Consider the following 23,169-nt stretch of genomic DNA (forward strand, 5'->3'; position numbering starts at 1 on the left):
GCCGCGTTGCACTACATGTACTCATCCCTCCTCTCACCTCACATCACTCACACACACTCACTAGCATGCATTAGAGAGAGAGATTAGCAAAAGAATTAGCAAGATCAAGACTCTATTGCACAATGGGAGAGTATCCTTGTATTATGAGAGATATTCACTTATATAAATGGCCATAAGTATTCACACTCACTTAAACTATGGCCGATTGGACACTTTAGGCTCATAAGAGGCCTAATGTTATTACAATGACTACTCTCATAATATATCCATGAACTACATCACTTAGGACTTCATCCTAACTTACTACCACATGCTCTTGAAATGGGAATTGCCATGAGTATTCCATCACACCATTATGGGAGCCTGTCCAAGTTGTAGATTTGGACACCATTGCTTCATATCTTGAATGTATGACCTTTTGGTATATCTACCTTGACTCCTTGAGATAAGATAATGGTAGTAGCTCTTGTTAACCCTAGAAATGGGTTAACATTCCCCCCTTCCTGATGGCAATCGCGTCCTCGTGATCGCGTGAAAGACCTTTGTGTGGAGAGAATTGATAAGCTTATAGAAGGCTTTGATGTTGAGTGACGTTGGTCATTATTCCTCCAGAAGGGATAAGAAAGGCAAGTTAGTAAATTCAAAGGTTAGTAGTTTATTGGAAATTCCTAACGAGGTGGGGTGGTGGGGATCTGGAGGAACGTAGACATAATCATCAAAACAAGATTGTGTTTCTTAGTTCCTCATTTGATTCATTGAAACGACATTCATGATTTGAATATGCTTTCGATGAAGTCCCGTTTTGAGGCAGGATTCTTGTCAAATGTTGTTAAGTAGGACATGTTCCTGCATGCTTCTTCCCATGTGTTATTTTTGCTTTTATGTATATGTAAGTGCTCTAATAAAGCAGATATACATGAAGTACAAGAATTGAGTCGCATAGACTCTTATGGGTCTACTGCTTGTTTTTTATGTGGCCACTTGTTTGTGAGGCATGAAAGAATTACGGCGACTTGCGAGTCTAAGATTTCTTCACTAAGGATTTGAGACCCATGTGTTGTGAAGACTTGTATTTAGAGAGGTTTGCGATTTGAAGGAAAGTTCCAGGCGATGGGTTAAACCATTGACCAGGATTTCATCCACCATGGCTCCCCATCCAAAGATGTACCTGGAAAGTTGTCAATGATGATGCCTTGGTGTAAATGTCCTCCAGTGCATGAGGATGGATATCTACTCATGGAGCAGCTGCTACATTAACTTAGCCAAAAGAATAGTAAGCTATAAGCTTAACAAAGATGTAATGGCTATTGAAGATCATTGGGGGTTCCTTCTGATATTCTACATTTTTTAGGTAGGCCATATATGTGACTCCCTGGTGTTTGTGTTTTTTTCTCTCTCTCTCTCCCTCTCTCTCTCTTTCTCTCTTTTTTTTCCCTTTTTTTCTTTTTCTTTTTTGCTACCACCTTGTGATCAACAGTTCTTATGTCTATTCCCTATTTTAGAGAATAGGTGCTTATGTCTATGAGGGTGATTTTCTTGAAAGGTGGCCTCTATCACCTCCCAAAACAAACACACTCACAAAGACAAAAAAGAAGAGAGCTCTGGATCCTAAACCAACTCAATGGAAGAACAAAAAAGGAAGCATCCATGTAATAAATACACAACCTATTAATGGAAACTGAGGCTTGAAACATATGGAATAGACCAAAGATTACTTATTAGTTCTCAAAGTACATGGAGAGAGAGAGAGAGAGAGAGAGAGAGAGAGAGAGAGAGAGAGAGAGAGGCCTAATCACACATGGATTTTACACACCTAGGGTGATGTTGGCAAGAGCCACATGATGTGGTGAGCATAGAGAGGAAAACTAATAACTTTGGTGAAGGTATGGGTGATGGGAAAGAAAGAGGCTAGCATGAGCTTGAGGACTAAGAGAAAACATGTTCTTTGATGGTGATAGATGGCCCCTTTTATAGGCGGAGAGGGACTCCCTTAGCAAGGATTTAAGTGGTGTGAAAATGGTTTGATGAAGAGGTTGTAATTGGACTAGGTCTCAACTGTTGCTACGTCCAAGATGGTGGAGAAAAATTCAAAAGATCTTATTACAATTTTTTTTTTGAGCCAAGATTTTCAAAGGCTATTTTAAATAGGTTTGGGGTGAAATCATTACAAAGTGGTGAAATAGGTTTGGGGTGAAATCATTACAAAGTGGTGAATGTAATTGTGGGTAAGAGAATGAGTGAGGGAGAGGTTTGGGTAAACTGTCCAGAATTTTTGCAGTCCAATGTTTTGGCTATAATGTTTTCTGTGTAGCTTGGATTGAGGAGCTTCCAAAACCAAAATTGAAGTTCGCCACGTGCTCTGTAAATTTGAATTTTGGTTCCATACATAGTTTAAACCGAAAAGTCTCATCCCCAAATTTTGAGTGGAAGATGGTCAAAAATTGAATTTAAAAATGTATACCTTGAAAAAAGTCCTTTTGGTGGGTCTCCCATGTCTCCAAGACTTTTTTGCCAAGCCATCTTTGGAAGAAAAAGTGTACATATATGTATATTTAATATCAAATGGAATCTTGAATTATTTCGGCATATGCTCACCTCCTCTCCTTTGGTGATGTAAGACTTGTGCACATGTGGAAAATTCCAATAAATGTCAAGTCTTTGGGCCCTCTTTGTGGATTATAATACTATCCCAATTCAAAATAATTTAAGCCATTATTCCCACCCTCCTTCACTTGGATTGCCAAACCTATTCTACTAGGCTTATTACTCACCTTATATGGTGAAATCTAAAAAATCCCACATGCCTTACATATGACCAAGATATATATATATAACAAAATAATAATAGGAATCTTTATATTTGGAATAGGCTATAGTTTTTAAATGTGAACGATGCTCATATAATTAAATAAATGCAAGATGGGGTCCAAGAAATGGTAAAGAAGAATTGCCTTGGATAAATCCTCAAAATGACAAGGTGCTCCCATGAAGATGATGAAAATGCGGTAGTGGTTAGAAATATATTGTGATAGGTTGTGCATCTACTCTCGAGCCCTTTTTAAAAATAAAAAAGTGAATGGATAACGTAAATGAACTAGTGCATGTAATATATGAGGGTTTTTTTAAGAAGTGATTTCTAGTGAAGGTGTTAAGCAGTGATCTAGAGGGTGTGCAAGAATGTGATTGTTTTGGAAAAAATCGCAAACTAGTGTGTGATAGGGTGAATTTACAAATATGTGGGTACAAATAGTGGTTTCAAATAAATATGGCTCACAACATAGCTTTTGCACTTATGCTTCACATCCAGAGGGGTGAAAAGAGCATTGTGAATTCGTCTTTGATACGCTCATAAGTCTCCATTTACAGACATGGGAATGGAATCTCAAATTTTTGGTGCAAGTGTTGTCGAGGCGGTAGGTACAGCTTTTGGTTGGTTACCATTGGGGTTGATTTAACACACAAGTTTTTGTGTAGGTGCTGAATGCATGGGTGCTGAATGCATGAGAGGGGTTGAGTGACTTACTTGGTGTTGCTTGGGCCTCCATTCTTGTCGAACATTAGGTGAAGCTATTGGGGTTAAAGTCGATAGCGAGGTTGTCTTCACTTTGTTCAATTTTGGTAACCATATGATGGGATTACCATCATAGCATCCTTGTTGTTGAAGCACATGATGAACATTATAAATTGGTGGTTAATGCTGTTGGTGCTGAGGTTTCTTTCTTTGTGCAGACTTAGGGGACTTTTTGATGCACTTGAGAATCCAAGCTTTGGTATTTCCTTGGCAGTACCCTTGTGCTTGCAGTAATCTTTTGGGTACCCACAATTGTTGAAATGTTGGAGTTAGTTGAGGAACTTGCATAAGCTTTTGTGGATGGTGTTGTGGGGTACTTTTCTTTTTCTTGGCCTCTGATTGCTACATTGAGGAAGAGGCTTTGATGATCGAGGCACCCAAATCGAATTAGTGCCTTCATAGTAGCCTTGGGCTACAAGTAGTTGCTTCTCCACCCATATTTTGATACCATTAAGATACGTGGATTTTAGTTGTCTTGGTGGATTTTTCTTTTTAATTGAAGTGAAAGGTTTGGGACCCTCCGTCACATTAGTTTGTGCTAAGGTTACAGGTTTGAGATGACTCATGGGTGTTGTTGATGACTCATGGGTGTTGTTGATGAAGCTTGAGTCCTTTGCAGAGTGGCATTCAATGATGAGTCTTTTGAGCATATTACCATCTCCTTTGGTGAGGTTTGTTGTTGATAAAGAGGCATTGGCTCCAAGGATTTTCCTTTGATTTCCTTATTAGAGATAGATGGTTGCACGTGGGGAACTTTTTTAGAAATAGCTGTTGACTGCGAGGTTTCGACATTGAATTTTGTTGGTGATGATAGAGTTGAAGGAGTAGATTCGTTATTGGAGTCGGTCATTGAGGCAGATGGTAGGTCATTGTGTAGAGGGGCTTCCATGGAAGAGGCTTGTAACTTTTTGCGTTCAGCATCATAGAAATCCATTAGGGTTGGGTCCTCTTCCTGGCAATATGGTATTGTCAACTTTGTGTCGTTGACCATCATGTGATGACCCTATCGCTAGCATAGCACAGTGATGCGCTTAGGCAGTAATAGTCCATTTATGCCCCAAGATTAGATCAGCTTCCAACACATACTCAACCACAAAAAACTTGCAAATAAGGGGATTAGTTTCAATATACATTGTATATTCAAAGTACCCCAAACATGGCATGTTCAAGTCTTGTGTGAATGGAATTCTTTGAGAATAAGTCGTGAGTGTTGGTTAACCTAACAAATTCCATAACTCGAGGGTCATGAGGTTCTTCTCTCATGTTGGATAAATTTGTGCTTGAATTATGGTGATTTTATTAGAAAGTTCCAATCCAACCATAATTCTTGGAATATTCTCAGTAAGATAGGTTGGAAGTTCCAGCTCCTCCAAGGTCTCTTCCTCCTGTAAAGAGCAATTGCACAATGCCTGCAAGAGTGTTCAAAGTGACTGTTTGCATGGATTCATCGAGTGAATACAAGAGTCAAGTATCCAAGTTCCACCAAGGACGACATCATACTCAAGGGGATCTAGGGTAACATGGAACCTAAATCCACATTTCCACCGATTGCTTGAGTAGTATAGCTAAAGTAACCTAGAACTTGAATGTTTTTTCCATTGGCTCCTCTTACAAGAACATTATCTCTAGGGATGATGTTATGACTAGCTCAAGGGCTAATCAATGCGTGTTTGCGCTTAATATCATTGCCTGCAGGAAATCTAACCACCATACCATGATCGAATATTCAAGAGGAACCATGGATGTTTCAGTTTTTGTTTCAGCTTCAGATCTCGTCTCGGTTTCATATTCCCATTCACTCTCATCCTCTTTTTGGCTCTTAGCTTTTTCAATAGTACCCAATGTGTACAATGGTACACTCGGTCCTCTGATAATAACTGAGGTCTATTTGGAAACTTACGAATCCATACAGTCACATTCTATGTAGCTCTTGATGTCTTTTTATAACTCATGTTTAGCAGTTAAAGGTGCAAGTGTTGACTCTATGTTGGCTTTACCATGAGAGAAGGACACTCCTCCAAATGAGGAGAAGGACACTCCTCCAAATGAGGATTTGAGAGATTGCTTTAATTTTGTAAGGGATTCATCGAATTCCTCAAGTGCTTTTTCAATCGCATAGTTCATGCAATTTGTCTCTAATGACTCTTCTGTAGAGAGTACATCTTCCTCTTGAAAGGGGAAGCGATACTCCTCCAGGTTTTCTATTTTGGTTACTTTTTTACGATTGGCATTATGAGGTTCAATCACAACAACTGGTGATCTTGTATGACACTCAACCATGCTAAGCATGCTCTCCTAAGCTTTCTTTTTACGTTCCACATATGTCATGTGATCATGATTTTCAATTTGGGGTGGGTGAGCGGGTTCTAGTTTCTTGATTGATCTTTGAGGTGCACCTAGTGCCGAATCAGAACTTGTTTCATCCTCACTTAGCAACGTACTAGAACTTGTTTCATTGTCTGAATTTCTTTGGATTGTCAGGTTTTCATTATGTTTACCCATGCGACGAGAACAAATTTTCTTTTGGGCTTTTTGTGTCGCACATGTGGGTGTCGTGGTTTGTAAATTGTGTGATAGTCTTTGAGGTGGATGCTTCCACACCATATGTAGCTTTTATCTCTTTTGGATTTATTTCCTCCACAAGCTCTTTTTCCCTATCCTTTATTTCATCTTTGGTTTTTGATAGTTTGTTGCCCCTTGTTTTTCTTGGGTTTAGAAGGTTTTGCTTGCTCTTTTGGTTTCTGCTTTAAAGCATGCTCTTCTACCCATTTTGAAGTGTCTTCTTTGGCATTCTTTTTTATTATTTCTCATGCCTTGGCTTGTAAGCATGTAAGCAAATTTAAGGGTACCATGGACACTTGCCCGGTTTGCACACTTAAGATGTTAAGAGTTGTATTTTGTGAGATAGGTTGCAGTGAAGCAACTTGCCTTGGGCAATCTTGGAATAGGTGATCGGTGCCACATCGTTCACATATGGGTTGCAAAGTGTCAGTGACTATAGGCATGGAAGTATTCCAAACTGTGCAGTCGGCCACTTTGTGAGAGGTCCAAGATAATAGAAACATTAAAGTGTTTGCTTCTTGAGCGGTTTCTACCCTTTGAACTATTTTTGTTTGGTGCATGGAAGATGGATATTTTGAGTTAATTGTTGATGAATTGGGACATAGGGTTGTGTCATGACCAAAGGTTTTGCAATACATGCAATACAGAAAAACAGGTACCTTATATGCACAATGGAAATTGGGATGATCGTACTGATTGCACTGAACACAAGGCATTTTGCTCATCACTTGAAGAGGCATTAAGGATGTTTGGTTTTAAATGACCTCATCCTCTCTTAGAGATGTCGGTTGTAAGCTTTTACGTAGGTTGCATAGAATTCAAAGAATGATAACCCTGAGATCAATTTTTCGTTAGACATTGCTTCACTTGGTTTAGATGAGGAATATCTTGTATCATGATCATCTTTCATCATGTTGTCATCTAACCGTATTGCTTCTTTACAACATTGATCAAATGTTTCCGGGTTGGATACAATGATCAAGTTATGTAAGCTATTATTCTTTAAGCCCATCATGAAACACCTCTTCAATTGAGCATCATTTAGTTTCTCCCATGGCTTACATCCTGAGTCCAAGAGTTTTATCCGGAGGATAAAATCCCAAATGGTTTCATTTTATTTTCGCTCAATTGAATAGAGTTATGTCGATGCACTCTATCGATCACCTTGTCTTAAAAAGCTGTGGATAAAGGCTAACTTCAAGGTCTTAAAGTTGGTCTTGATCGCAGGTGCATCAATGTGATGAACCATCGACTAGCTTTTCCCACTAAGCATAGGTTTAACGCCTACACCCATGTTGTCACTCCATGCTTTGAGTGGCCAACCCTAGTTTCTTGCATATATACATATGTACACATATATATATATTTATATATGTATATATTTATATATACATATATATATATATATATACACACACACACATGCCCACACACATATATATGTTTATATATACATGTGTACACACACACACACACACACACACACATATATATATGTATGTATGTATATATATATATATATATATATATATATATATATATATATATATATATATACATACACATATATATATATATGTATGTATGTATGTATATATATATATATATATATATATATATACATACACATATATATATATGTATGTATGTATTTATGTATGTATGTATGTATGTATATATGCATATACATACATACATACATACATACATATATATATATATATACATACATACATACATACACACACACACACACACACACACACACACATCTAAGTATATATCTATATATACTTCTTTTTTAAATGTCTGAAAAAGAAGAAGAGTATTTTCTTTCCACAAAAGCATGGAAGACAAGCACCATCTAAATTAAAAATGCTTTATGGGGGCTACAAATGTTTTGAACCATTCCTATAGCATTGGAATAGCATTTCCCACAAGCTTTCTCAAAGACGAAGCACATAGAAATTCTATCAAATGTTGTTTCACTTTATATACCCAAATGGACCCACTTTTTCTACAATTCTCTCTAAATAAATATGTCATAACCATCTTGCCTGCACTTCAAAGAGAGGTCTGGTGTCAAAGTAAAAGCTAGCATTTTTAGAACACACAGTGTTCACAAGGAGGAAGCATTTCTAAAATGCAGGTGTCGACAAACAAGACAAGGAGGAAGCTAGGACTTCTAGAACACCTTGGTGGGGTAGTTTGGATTTCCAAAGGCTTCACATCTATGTTCAAACATTTTAATGAATTGAACAGGATCAATTGTTCCATCATATTTGCCCATGATTTTTGAAATCTATACGGCCGTGTTTTTGTATGAGTCACTAAGGCCGTGAGTGTTCTTGTGGGTAGGGACTCACTTAGTCCTGGGACAACCCCCCTTTCTAGATTAGTCAATATATCCAAAGTGTGGGCATTTAGGAGTTGCAAAGGGTTGGTACCTATAAGATTTGTGAGAATGTTAGGTAAAGGACCAAAGCCCAGTGAAATTGAAGTAACAGGGGGTGTAAAACCTGATGACATGCTTATTGTCGGCATAGCCAATGGTATTGGGAGGTGCATTTGGGACATTGATCTCAATGTCTTAAAGATGTTAGCCATTGGGTTCAGTGAGGGTGTCATCTCATGTAGTCCCTCTATCGTTGCCATGTCTGATGCTGGCAATTTCTCCTTAATGAGCAAGCACACATTTTTTCTTTCTTTCTTTTATAAATTATGACAGTCTATTACAGCCCGTATTACAGCCTCAAGAGACATGGCATACCCTTTGTTGGGTCAAACAAGTCCGTTTGCCCCAATTAGCTTAGACGCTACACGCACATGAGTGACCTCTTAGAGATATTTTCCCAGAAAAAGTGCATGATGGTAGCATCCTAGATGGAAGAGGAGGTCTCCAAACCTATTTTCCATTAGTGTTTGAAGAAGAAATTTATTTCTGGGAAGATTTTCCCTGTTTCGCAGCCCGTTTTTAAAAAAGGAATTTGGAAAAACTCTGCATGAGAGAGTTGTAGTATTTTTGGAAAAACTCTGCATGAGAGAGTTGTAGTATTTTTGGAGTACTACAACTTTGTCTCTCGGAGTTTTTCATGATTTTGTTGTTTGGACCCTCAAAAGTAGCCCGAATATGGTCCGCAATCATTTTCACGTTGTTTTGGGTGATTTTTAGTGCTTTAAGGACCATTTTTGCCTCAATTTTCAGGTCAAATTTTGAGGCTGCTGGTCGAAGGCCAAAATGATGGATTCTGTCCTCGGAAGCTCACGACCAATTTCAGAGAGCTCGATGTCCACTTTTTGATGAGCAATAGAGCGCGTTCATCGGGTTCACGGTTTAGGAGATACAAGCCTTCAAACAGGGCTGTTTTCTAGAGTTTTTTCTTCTTTTTTATCAACGATCCCCCTTTCACGGCGTGAACTAGCACGGTGCGGTTCACAATGTGAAATGGACTTCACGAATTTTATCAATTTTTTTTTTGCGTGGGAACTGTTCCATGCCATGAGACGCTTAAGGGTTTCATGTCGTGAACCTTGAAGGCATGAGACGGACTTCACGGAATTTATTAAATTTGATTGCTTTTTTTGTGCGTGAGGCCTTAAGACGTGAGCCTTTTTTTTGCGCGCGTGACACGCTTTAGGCGTGAGTCTTTTTTTTTAGTCTAGAGGGAAATTCAAATTTCCTTGTTTGGGGGGATATTTTTTGAATTTTAAATTAGAGAGATATTGGCATTTTTCCAAAAAGGCAAGTGGAATAAAAAAACTCAACCCTTTTATGACACCCCCTTACACCCTTCATGAATGATCCCCAAAATGGACAATTTAACAACTCATTGGCATCTTCTCATTCAATGCTCATTAGCCTTAATAAGTTATGTAAAAAAGTGATTAGGAATTAACTAAAGATTAATCTTTTCAAAAATCTTTCTCTTTTAGACTAATCAAGGACTCTAATTAACCACTAATTACTAATTAATTCATACCATTGAGCACACCATTGGATAGAGCATAGAATTGCTAAGCTAATGTGTAGATTAATGTATAATTAGAGATTAATCAAACTCTTAATTAATGTCTCTTCTCTTTAAGCAAAATTAAGCAAAAGAGAGCCAATTTCTTCTAATTGATGCAATTAGATGGTTTGATGCATTTAGATGCTCCCAAAACACCCAAGAACACTAATTTCGACCTCTCACATAAGCAATTTTGACTCCAAAAAACACATTTTGCCTCTTGAACAAGATTAATCATCCTTAATAATAAAAACTAATCAATTAAGAAAGATTAATCGATTTCAAGAGTTTTTTGATGGTTTTGAGAAATTTTTTCAATAATTAAGCTACTCCTAATGCTTGTTAACACTTTAATGCATACAATTCAAACAAAAAACACACAATTCAAACAACAATTAACGATTTTAGTTCTATGTTTAACTCTAAAGAGAGCTAAAATTCTCTAAAAATTCCATTCTCTTGCATTATTTGATGCAATGGATGCAAACTACGCCTAATACACTCTATGTGCAAGCCCTGGGAACATTAAAAACCACATTAACAACAACAAAAACAACAAATTAAGCTAAAAATCATAGTCATTTTTAAAGGTATCCTTATAAGATTAAATAGGGGGTGTTATCATCTTATAAGCATCATATATTAAAACGTGAATACGTAGACCTCGAGATGCGCATCCCATAAAAATACAAAAAAAATGAGAAAGAACACCAGATTAGGTCCCAACTGTCCCCCCAAGCGTGTTCCCAAAGCATCCCAGCTTGAGTATTTTTAAAATATTTTTATTCCGTCAAAAATAGATTACATGGCTATTTTAGCCCAAGCTTGCTGTACAAGCTTTCTTTTTACAAAAATTGGATAATAAAATACTCACTTAGTCCTCTCGTTTTTTAAGAGCAATTGACCATAGTTACGTAGAAGATCATAGATCAACAGCTTTGTAGAAGTAATTATAGTTCATATGTGGCACACTAAGATGTACTTCAGTCACACACCATACAGGTGTTACGCACAAAGCCGTGATCTGAGTACTCTCACAAAAGAGAAAGAAGTGGTGCACTAAGTTGTGGTGAGGTCTCACACCGCATAGGTGTGGCGCACAAAGCCTCGACTTACTACCCACTATAGTCACTAGAAATAAGTGGCGCACTAAGTTGAGTGAAGTCTCACACCGCATAGGTGTGTCATACAAAGCCTCAACTTACTATCCACTATAGTCACTCACCGGTTAGGTGATGCACACAGCTGTGACTCACACACAGTGTGATGACAATACATGTATATTTTTTTACATGTAATACAAATTCATAAAACTGTTAAGTTAAATTTAATTTTCAACTAAAAGAATCATTTATACACGACATGTAAGGATACATGTTTGTCCTGTAGTAAACACATATAGTGATTGACAATAACCATAACTTTAATAGGAGAGAATGGTTTCTTATTTCTTCATCATCATCGAGTCCAAGTGAAATAATAAATATTAAATAAAACTTGATGACGTAAAAATAAAATCCAAAAGTAAGAGAGTCTTACCTTAATGTATTGTTGGCTACAAAATGAAAAGTTTAAGAGAAATAGAGATTTTAAAACACTTTGTGAGTAACTGAAAACGTAATTATTGGGTACAGATGAAGACTTATCATGTGTAAGTCGAGATGATAATTGTTGAAAACTCAACATGGCTCCATGGTAGAGATCATTGGAATAACTTGCACATCATTCTTACACTACGCATAACAATATACCTACCCTCATGTACAAACTCAAGACTATGATTATGACATAAACTACTCAAGAAGTAATCACACAGCCTATAATAATGTTGGCCTTAATCTAAAAATTTACTCTTGTCACGAACCCACGCATAGCTATTGGAACATCTAAAGTTATTACGTCCAACGTTTAAACGATGAGACAATTACGCTCGGGTCTCGAGCCAGAGTACGTAATCAATAGTGATGGTAATCGCTTTTTCTTTCTCTTCTTATTCTCCTTCTTCTTTTTTCTTTCTCTCTCCTCTTCTTCTTCTTCTTCTTTTTCTCTCTTTTCCTCTTCTTCTTCTTCTTTTTCTCTCTCTTCCTCTTCTTCTCTCTCCTCTTCTTCTTCTTCTTCTCTCTCTTCTTCTTCTTCTTCTTCTCTCTCCTCTTCTTCTTTTTCATTCTTCTTCTTCTTCTCTCTCCTCTTCCTCTTCTTCTCTGTCTCTCTCCTCTTCTCTTCCTTCTCTCTTCTCCTCTTCTTCTTCTTCTCCTTCTCTCTCTTTTCTTCTTCTTCTTTTTCTCTTCCTCGTTCTCTTTCTTCTCTCAACTTTTTTTCTTCTTCTTTTTCATTCTTCTCTTCTCACTGCCACGCAGCTACTGTATAATCCCATATAGTGTTTTTGAAATCCCACAAAATGGGTATAACAAGGAGAAAAGGGCGATATTTGCATTTATCTATTCAAGAGACATCCGCTCTCGCTTGGTCGGTCATTGTGCCATCGTCGCGCGATGATTGGTGTCCGTCGTGTGGCAGTCGATCAGTGACATCACGGTGCTCTTGTCCTTTGTTAACCATTAGGCTAGTACACCCGTCAGACAATGCAGTGCCCAGTGCCCGCTGTTCTACTGCTATCCCTCGTCAAGACGTGTGCCTGCGGTGTCCTCGGTCTTTGTTCGCGCACTGCTTTGTGTGAGAGGGACCAACATGTCCTCCTCGGCCATATGAGTGTCCCCCAAACAAACACCTTTTGACAGAGTGTACACCAACTCTGATACCAGTGAAACATGAAAACGTAGACCTCAAGATGCACGTCCCACCAAAAATAAAAAAACAAGAAAGAACACCAGATTGGGTCCCAACTGCCCTCCCAAGCATATGCCCAAAAGCATCCCCGCTTGAGTATTTTATAGTATTTTTATTCCATCAAAAATAGATTACATTTAAAAGTACTCATGGATACGCTTATAGCCTCTATTGAAATATACAAGTGAATAGGGTGTGTACGGGAACAAGCCCTTGGCTAGAGGCTGTAAAAGAGAATCTGTAAATGTGAGAGAACCTGTGAAAAGGTGAGAAGAATCTATTGGGAGAGAATAAAGGGTAGAAGATTTAGGAAGTGTGGAGATATTCTGGGAGAGGTGGAGGGAGTCAAGCAAAAGAGGTGGGGAGAATCAAGCAAAAGAGGTGGAGTGAATCAAGGAGAAATCAATGGGATTTGATGCTTGGATGTAAACTCTATAAATTGAGGCATTAGCCTAATGAGAATTTGCTGGTTTTTTATTATCCATGCCTACATTAAGCTATTAATTAATTGCACTCTTAATTATTATCTAATCACTTTGTTAATGATGTTGATTTTGCTCACTCTTAATTATTATCTAATCACTTTGTTAATGATGTTGATTCTAGCATTTGATCCACCATAGCTCATCACATTGCTGTAATTTTAACATGGTATCAGAGCCAAGCCTAGAATCCATCAAGTTTATGAGCCCATTATCTAGTTAATTAGGATTAGTAGATAATTAGAAAATAATCAATTTTTTAGTTATTTTCAACTAACCCTCTGTACCCCCAGCCAGTGGAGGAGCTCCCTCTCCTTGCACACATCAAATTAGCCCAAACCCTTCTAGCCATAGGTAGCCACTTCAATGGTGCTCCAGCCAATCTAATCAGAAGCGCAAACCGTCGCCTAGAACTCCAAAAATTTGCAGATTCGTTGGCGCCTATTTTTTGAGTGAAAAATAAGATCTCTACTTCATCCAATCAAATGGGTCTAATTCCTCTTAACCCCAGGGGTTTTCAAGCATGCTCTACAAGCTGGTGAAGTCAAAAATTGATTTGATCAAGTCTATAGTGAGATCCAAGCTCTTCATCAAATCTGCAAGGTGACTTTGGTAAAACAGAGATTAAGCATTCAATGTTTGGTCAAATCTTGTGTTTCTTGGCTTAATCCTCTACTAGACTAATTGCTATTGATATGTGAGCAGAAATACACTAGATGTTGTGCATTCAGATGTATGGGGTCCTACGAAGACCATATCTATGGGAGGCTGCAGGTATTATGTGACTTTCATTGATGACCACACAAGGAAAGTATGGGTATATTTCATGAAGGAGAAGAGTGAGGTGTTCACTCACTTTCAGAATTTCAGAGTTTTGGTTGAAAAGCAAACAGGAAAATATGTAAAGTGCCTAAGGTCAGATGGAGGGGGAGAGTACTTCTCCAATGAGTTCTCTGAATTTTTGAAGAAGAATGGTATTCGGAGACAGTTTACATGCAGATACACTCCGCAGCAAAATGGAGTTGCTGAGCGAAAAAACAGGCACATTGCAGAGATTGCGCGAGCATTGATGGAAGAGAAGAATATGCCGCATTACTATTGGGCTGAGGCTGTTTCTACAGCAGTATACATCATGAACAGGACTCCAACTGCAGCCATACATGATGTAACTCCAGAGGAGAGGTTTACTGGCAGAAAACCAGATTTGTCTCATCTGAAAGTCTTTGGATGCATTGCATATGTGCATGTGCCAGATGAGCTGAGAACTAAGCTGGATCCAAAAGCTGAAAAATGTGTGTTTATTGGATACTCCCTTGAGCAAAAGGGATACAGGTGTTATAACCCTGCTACACGTGAGTTGAGGGTAAGCAGGGATGTTGTCTTTGATGAGATGAGCAGTTGGTATGCTGCTAAAAAAGAAGCTGTTGGGGCTGATGTGAGTGGAAGTGTGGTTACACAAAATGCAGGTCAGCAATCACAGTCTTTGAGTGGACCAGGAGAGTCCTCATCTAGCGGGTCTATTGATAGACCATGGAGTGGCAGGCTGCGTCATAATACCAGTCCTGCAAATGTGATTACTACATCACGAAAAGGAAAAGAGAAAGTGGTTGAGCCCCTTGGTATGCGTGACATTTCTGCAGGGCATTCTCATGTTGATGGAGAGTCTAGTGGCTCAGATATGAGTCTTGATGAGGAGCTTCGGATCCCAGTTATGAGAACACCTAGTGTAAAGAAGGCTATGGAAGCCATGAATGAAAAGCTGCGAAGATCTGGGAGAGTGAAAAATCCTATGCAGAGATTTACCTATGATGGTTATGTGGCACATCACTATGCATATATGGCAAAGGTTGTGCAGGTTGTTGAGCCCACATGCATTGATGAGGCTGTTGGAAATGTGTGTTGGGAGAGAGCTATGGATGAGGAGATAGATGCACTATATGGAAATGAGACTTGGGATCTAGTGCAATTGCCTGAAGGCAAGAAAGCCATTGGATGCAAGTGGGTGTACAAAGTTAAACATAACAGTGATGGAAGCATAAACAGGTACAAGGCTAGATTGGTAGCCAAAGGATATGCGCAGACATATGGGATTGATTATGAGGAAACTTTCAGCCCAGTTGCCAAGATGGCAACGGTGAGAGTTGTGATAACAGTGGCTGCATCAAAGCAATGGTCTTTACATCAGATGGATGTAAAGAATGCATTCTTGCATGGGGATTTGCAAGAAGAGGTGTATATGTTGCAGCCACTTGGATATGAGGATGTGGGTCACCCCGAGCATGTTTGCAGGTTGAAGAAAGCCTTGTATGGCTTAAAACAAGCACCAAGAGCATGGTCTGACAAGATTTCTGAATATCTTGTCACTATTGGCTTTCATGTAGCCAATGCAGATTTCTCGCTGTATGTGAGACATGGTGATAGAGGAGTTGTACTTGTTGTCATCTATGTAGATGACTTGATCATTACGGGGGACCATGATGCAGAGATCTTTGATGTAAAGATCTTGGCTGTAAGAGAGAATCTGTAAATGTGAGAGAACCTGTGAAAAGGTGAGAAGAATCTACTGGGAGAGAAGAAAGGGTAGCATGAGAAGATTTAGGAAGTGTGGAGATATTCTGGGGGAGGTGGAGAGAATCAAGCAAAAGAGGTGGAGTGAATCAAGGAGAAATCTGTGGGATTTGATGCTTGGATGTAAACTCTATAAATTGAGGCATTGGCCTAATGAGAATTTGCTGGTTTTTTATTATCCATGCCTACATTAAGCTATTAGTTAATTTCTCACTAATTATGTCTTAATTATTATCTAATCACTTTGTTAATGATGTTGATTCTAGCATTTGATCCACCATAGCTCATCACATTGCTGTAATTTTAACAGCCTCCACTACCAAGATGTGATGGGACTCCACTCTCCATCCAGGACTGTGCAGCCTCCTTTTATCGATTGTATCTATCAAGGGTGTCTCTATATACCTGGATCTGCTGCTCCTCCTCAGCTAGCCAAATAGGTTTTGGCTTCCCCTCTCTCAAAGCATCCCTTGCCTTGGATTTACATGATGACATGGTTTTCACCCATGACACAGTTAATCCATTAATTAGGCACTACTTCATGTGCTACTACTACTACTACTACAAGAGGGTACTCTCTCTTAATTTGCGAGACAATGAAGTTCTTTTTATCTTGCTCTAAGGCTTCCCACTTCTTCATCACCTTTAAGCAGTTGGCAGATACGTGCTTTCATATCCTTCCTTATCTCATCCTACATGACCACTCTATTGTACACACAATAAACTTTCTTTGTGGATGCTGTATGAGGAGTGTAAGGACTCCTAGGTGTGTGTGGTGTACTATGGAGGTGATGGGTGGGTGTGCTAACATGTAGGAGTCAATCCATCTATGCCACCACCCCCACTACTATCATGTCTATATGTAGACGAGCGACGAGTCGGTTAGGTGCATGTTGGTGTATGCGAGGGAGTGGGGATTGATGTGACTATAGTGGTAGAGGGATGGGAGGGCCCAATCCCCCCAAAGTTCTACCATGGCTCTCTGCTCGAGGGATGCTTGTGAAATGAACTAGCAAAATTATCCAAGGCTTATGGCTTGTGGTCTAGGCATGAAAGAAAAATCTGCAGAAAGCATGGTGGATGTGTTTAAGGGGTTGTGACCTTCTAGGGTTTCAGCCCATGATTCTACACACCTACATAAAGTTAAACTTGGTAAAGCATTAGGCTTAAACATTATGCATAAAAACCATTGCTCTATACATATTCTAGGCATGCATAGAGCATGGAGCATGCATACTCTATGCAAGCATAAAGTATGCTCTCTTTATACATGCATAGAGCATGGAACATGCATACTCTATGCATGCATATAGCATACATGCTCTATGTTGTACACATATGCATGGAAAAGCCTATGCATAGCCAAGCCTAAGACAAAGCATACATAGAGTATGCAAGCTCTAAGCATGCATTTAGAGTATGCTTATGCATGCATAGAGTATGCAAGCTCTAAGCATACATTTAGAGTATGCTTATACATGCATAGAGTATGCTTATGCATGCATAGAGCATGCTCTCTCTCTCTAATCCTAAACTCTAGCACCCAAGGGTGCAAACAAGAAAAGCTTAAATAGAAAAAAAACTTACCTCTAGTTGTTAAGAAGAGTTGGGCTAAAAAACTTACAAGTTGTTAAGAAGAGTTGGGCTAAAAAATAGAGAGACTTACAATATAAAACAAGAAAATGAGGTAAGTATAAAACCATTAGGCTTAAACATTATACGTAAAAACCATTACTTTATGCATACTTTAGGCGTGCATAGAGTATAGAGCATGCATACTCTATGCAAGCATAAAGCATTCTCTCTTTATACATGCATAGATTATGCATACTCTATACATGCATGCATAGAGAATTGAGCATTGCGTATGATTTATGCATGCATTGAGCATTGAGCATTGAGCATTGAGTATGATTTATGCATGCATAGAGTATGCATGCATCGAGTATGCATACTCTATGCTCTATACATATGCATGGCAAAGCCTATGCATACTCTATGCTCTATACATATGCATGGCAAAGCCTATGCATAGGCATGGCTATGCATAGCCAAGCCTATGTATAGGCATGGACATGTGTAGGCTTGGCTATCCGTAGGCTTAGCTATGCATAGCCAAGCCTAGGCTAAAGCATGCATAGAGTAAGATTTATGCATAGCCAAAGCCTAGGCTAAAGCATGCATAGAGTATGCAAGCTCTAAACATGCATAAAGAGTAAGATTTATGCATGCTCTAAGCATTCTCTCTCTCTCTCTTTCTAATCCTAAATCCCAGCACCCAAGGGTGCAAACAAGAAAGGCTTAAATAGAAAAAGAGCTTACCTCAAGTTTTTAAGGCTAAAAAACAAAGAGACCTACAATACACAACAAGAAAATGAGGTAAGCATAAAAACATTCGAGTTTAGGGTTATGCATAAAAACCATTACTCTATGCATACTCTAAGCATGCATAGAGCATAGAACATGGAGCATACATACTCTATGCAAGCATAAAGCATGCTCTCTTTATGCATACATAAAGCATAGAGCACAGAGTGGGCTTTATACATGCATAGAGTATGCATGCTCTATGCTCTACAAATATGCCAAAGCCTATACATAGGCATGGTTGGCTATGCACAGCCAAGCCTAGGCCAAAGAATGCATAGAGTATGCAAGCTCTAAGCATGCATAAATATAATTCTTAATACATGCATAGAGCATGCTCTAGGCACTAAGCCCCAGCAAGGGTGCAAACAAGAAAAGAATAAACAGCAAAAGAGCTTACCTCAAGTGGTTGAGAAGATAGGGGCTCAAAGTAAAGGCACTAGTGTAGAGAACGTGCCCTCCTGCAAATACACACAAAAGGAGCAAACCAATAAGGATAGATAAGAGAGGAATTAGGGTAAAGGAAACATAGACAAGCCAATTCCTATGCAACATTACCTTGACTTGAGAGAGAGACAAGAAGATATGAGCCTATAAAACAAAAACAAACATACACACACATCAAAAAATCCATGGCGAAGGCGAGAGAAAGAAGGGGAAAGGGTTGGGGAAAGGGCATGATAAGGCAAGAGGACGAAGGGGAAAGGTTGGGGAAAGGTCAAGAGAAGGCAAGAGAATGAAGGGGAAAGGGTTGGGGAAAGGGCAAGAGAAGGCAAGAGAAAGAAGGGGAAAGGATTGGAGAAAGAAGGGTATACCTGCCATGTACCTTGCAAACACACACAAACACAAAAAATGGTTTTCGTAGGTCAAGAACTCAATTCTATAATTTTTAATGGTTTGCAATTGATATATCCGTCAATATTCACATCAGTGTATGCGCCGGTATGCATGTCGATAAATATTTATCAACGTCTATATCGATGCACATACCGATGCATATATCGACACCTATACTGGCGCGTGTCATTTTGCTTAAAAAATCAAATTTATAATTTGAACCTTTGTCTTTTGGTTTGCCATGCCTAACATTTAAAATTTGGTCTTGAATTGGTGGACCGACGAATTTGGTCTTTCCTATATATAAGAGACCCCATTAGCCATAAACAAAAGCATCCCAAACAAACATGTGCATGACCCAAAAACTTTGATGGTGAGATGGACATGAAACCACAAAACTCTGACGATGTGGTAGACATGGCGCTAAGAAAAAAAGACAAAACATGGTGCTGGTGACATGGAAATGGCAACGTGGCTAATATAGATCCCAAAACACTAGTGTGGTGTCCATAGAGAAGTCTACTCTATCAATCTTGAGAAGAGATGCATATGCCTGTGCACACGTTGTATCAAGTCACTAAAAAATGAAGAATTTGTAACAACCATGTACGTATGTACGGTATATATCCAGTGGAACAACTACAAAATCTACATTTTTGCTCCCATGAGGACCTTAGTAATGTTGATGAGCCTATTGGCTACATGGAAATCCAGCCTGACAAGACACTACCAGATACTATTTTTAGGACAGGACACCAAACAAGGCAAAATATACAAGATGGTACTGCAGAGGAACCCATCCAACCACCTCAACAATGAGAGGACACGTTAGAGGAGTTCATGATAGACGAGATGTTGGACACATTTACAGCACAGTAGCATAGTACGACATTGAGATACAACACATAAAGAATAGGGATTGCGTAGCCTTGAATATCTACAACTTTATCCTTGAGCTGGGATATCCAAATTACGCACATGCCTATCTATGTTGAACTTATAATCAATGTTTAGGTGGTCTGATTCAAGCATGTCAGAACTATTCAGGTGTGTATGGCATGCGTATGATGTAATTTTCTTGTGTATAATGTACATAGTGTTGATTAAGTATAACTATTTCATCACGGCAAGTTATTAAAGGAATAAATCTTGCTGATGGGGAGCCTCTTACTATCATTGATAGTCCCATGGAAGTACAAAGTAAAAAACATGGATGTATACTTGGCCCCATCAATAGAGGAGCTTCAAACACTTTGGAATGGCATTCGAGTTCACAATATGTCCAAGGTAAAGAGCAAGGTATACTTATGTGGACTATGCATGATTGGCTATTCTATGGAGAAAGCTCGAGTAAGTAATTAATTAAACTTGTGAGTTATTACACATACCTTTTTGAGGTTAATAATTTTTTGAAGGGTTTACTATATCTAGATATAACGCATGCCCATTATGTGGACCTCGATTGGATGCTCATTATTCTACATCACTCTGAAAGATAATGTACGAGGGTCTTATGCGATACCTCCCCATGGATCACAAATTGTGAGAGGGAAATCAAGGCCGTGACCACCTTTGTCTTTAAAGACAAGTGACAAGTAGAAAGCATGAAGGGATAATTGACATAAAGAAGGGTCACCTCTTGCTATCATTAATAGTCCTGGGGAAGTATAAAGTAAAGAACATGGATGTATACTTGGCCCCATTAATAGAGGAGCTTTGAATGCTTTGGGATGGCATTCAAGTTCATGATATATCCAAGCATTATAAGGACAAAGAGTTGAAACCGTGTAAGGTTTACTTATATGGACTGTGCATGATTGGCTAGGCTATGGAGAATACTTGGGTAAGTAATTAACTAAACTTGTGAGCTATTACATATACCTTTTTTGTCAGTTTATAATGTTGTGAAGCGTTTACTATATCCGGATATAACACATTCCATCATGTGGACCTTGATTGGATGCTCGTTACTTGGCATCACTCCAAAAGATAGTGTACGAGGGTTATGTGCGATATCTGCCCATGGATCTTACAATGAGAGGGAAATCTAGACCGACCACCTCTGTATTTAAAGACAAGTGACTAGAAGAAAGCATGGAGGGATAATGTAAATTTTGAACCCCTGGGGATGGGGACGAAGAGGCTCTCCATTTTCCACAAACTTCCTTATTGGAGTGATCTTCTAACTAATCATCTACTAGACCCAATGCACATATTCAAGAATATCCCTGATGTGCTTTGGAAAACGATAAGTGGGGCTAAAGGACAAAGGGATGATCTAAAGGTTATGGGCAGTATGGAAGAATTGGGTCTTAAGTAAATTGGATGAAAAACAGGTAAAGAGTACCATTGTACAGTTTCGCACCCTAACCGGATGTATGCATTGCGTAACCGGATGTATGCATTGCGTAAAGGGTGCATTTACAAAGGATGAAAAGCTTGCAAGCTTTTTGTCCCATGATTGGCAGAATTTTCTACAACTTGTGCTTTCAATTGCAATAAAGGGATGCCTCATTGAAGATATAAGAGCTACCATATACAAGATTAGCACATTGGTGCGTTGGATCTCTACTAAGGAAATAAGGAGAGATACCTTGGAGTCAACATGTCTAAACTCTATCAAGGCCATGTCGAAAAGTTTCTACCAACAAGCATCTACCTCTTAGTTCATGTTGTTTATGAGGTTGCAGTTGCAAGGACTGTCCATAGTCGTTGGATGTTTTTTCTAGAGAGATTTATGAAAACTCAAAAGTGATTTGTTCGCCCAGAGAGTAGTATGGCTGGCTTGTACAAAATTTCTTAGTACATTTGTCCCATACACATTCACAATAACATATGGTTTGCACAAATATGCATACATGTTCACCCTATTAGCTAGTGTATGCAAATGTCATTATTGTTGCATTAAATGATGTGTGTTTACAAGAAAGTGTGTATGCACTTTTGCTACCCATTATGGAATCTACATATAAATCAATTGTGTGTATACAAGAAAGTGTCTACGAACTTTTGCTACCCATTAATGGAATCTACATATATATCAATTGTGTGTTTACAAAGTGTGTACACACTTTTGTTATCCATTAATGGAATCTACATTTACAAGGTTTTAAAATCAATTTTCTAAAACGAAGTAATACTTACAGAGTACAAAATCTGAGATTACACACCACTCAATTCGTTGTTGGTTTCAATTTTCTTGTTACATTTTCCTCCCCATTAAGCATAAAAATATAACCTTTTCAAAATTAAGAACAAGAACCAACCATAGATCTTAAAATACAAATAATAATGTCAAACACAAATATACCAACAAATGACTAATATCATGAAAAATGTTTTTTCAAAACGTCTTATAAATAAATGTACTTTTCTTTAATCATATGAGTGCCATTCAAGAGAAGATCTAGTTCTTTTCTGTGCTTCAATGTGCAGGGTAAATCACATGCTATTCCCTTTAGCAGTGTTCTAATTTTTTGTTTTAAGGATTTGTTTCTTTTTTCACACCCCTTGGGAGTGGAGTTTCGAACTCACATCCCCACTGTAGAGCTTTACTGCTAGGCTAACTCCCTCGCCCTTACTAATAATGAGTTCACACGTTTAGCTCGACTCCCAACTTGGTTGGCAACCAACTTGGATGGTATCCAAGTGGGCAACAGGCCGAAGTATTGCCCATTTTCAAAACCAGTTTGCAACATTTCAAATCCTCAAATATTATTGGTTGAAAAGATTTGAGCATTACAAGATAAATTAGTGTAGTAACTCAGCAAATTTTTTATATTAGAATTTTATGCATGAAGTGAAAGCAATCTACCAGTTGCCAATGATAAGGGCGTGAAGTTGCCAAGCACCGATGAGGGTGTGAGAATAGGCCCTAAGCAACCTTTAACTAGAATGCTTGGGTACCCTTATCCCCTTAATTGCTTGCACCTGTGCGTTGTCAACGTACTTTGAAAGAATGTGTGTCCTTCCGTTCACGTATCAA

The sequence above is a fragment of the Cibotium barometz genome, chromosome 47, assembly GCF_041138505.1.
Source record: "Cibotium barometz isolate CiBa-2024 chromosome 47, ASM4113850v1, whole genome shotgun sequence".
In the NCBI taxonomy this organism is placed as follows: Eukaryota; Viridiplantae; Streptophyta; class Polypodiopsida; order Cyatheales; family Cibotiaceae; genus Cibotium; species Cibotium barometz.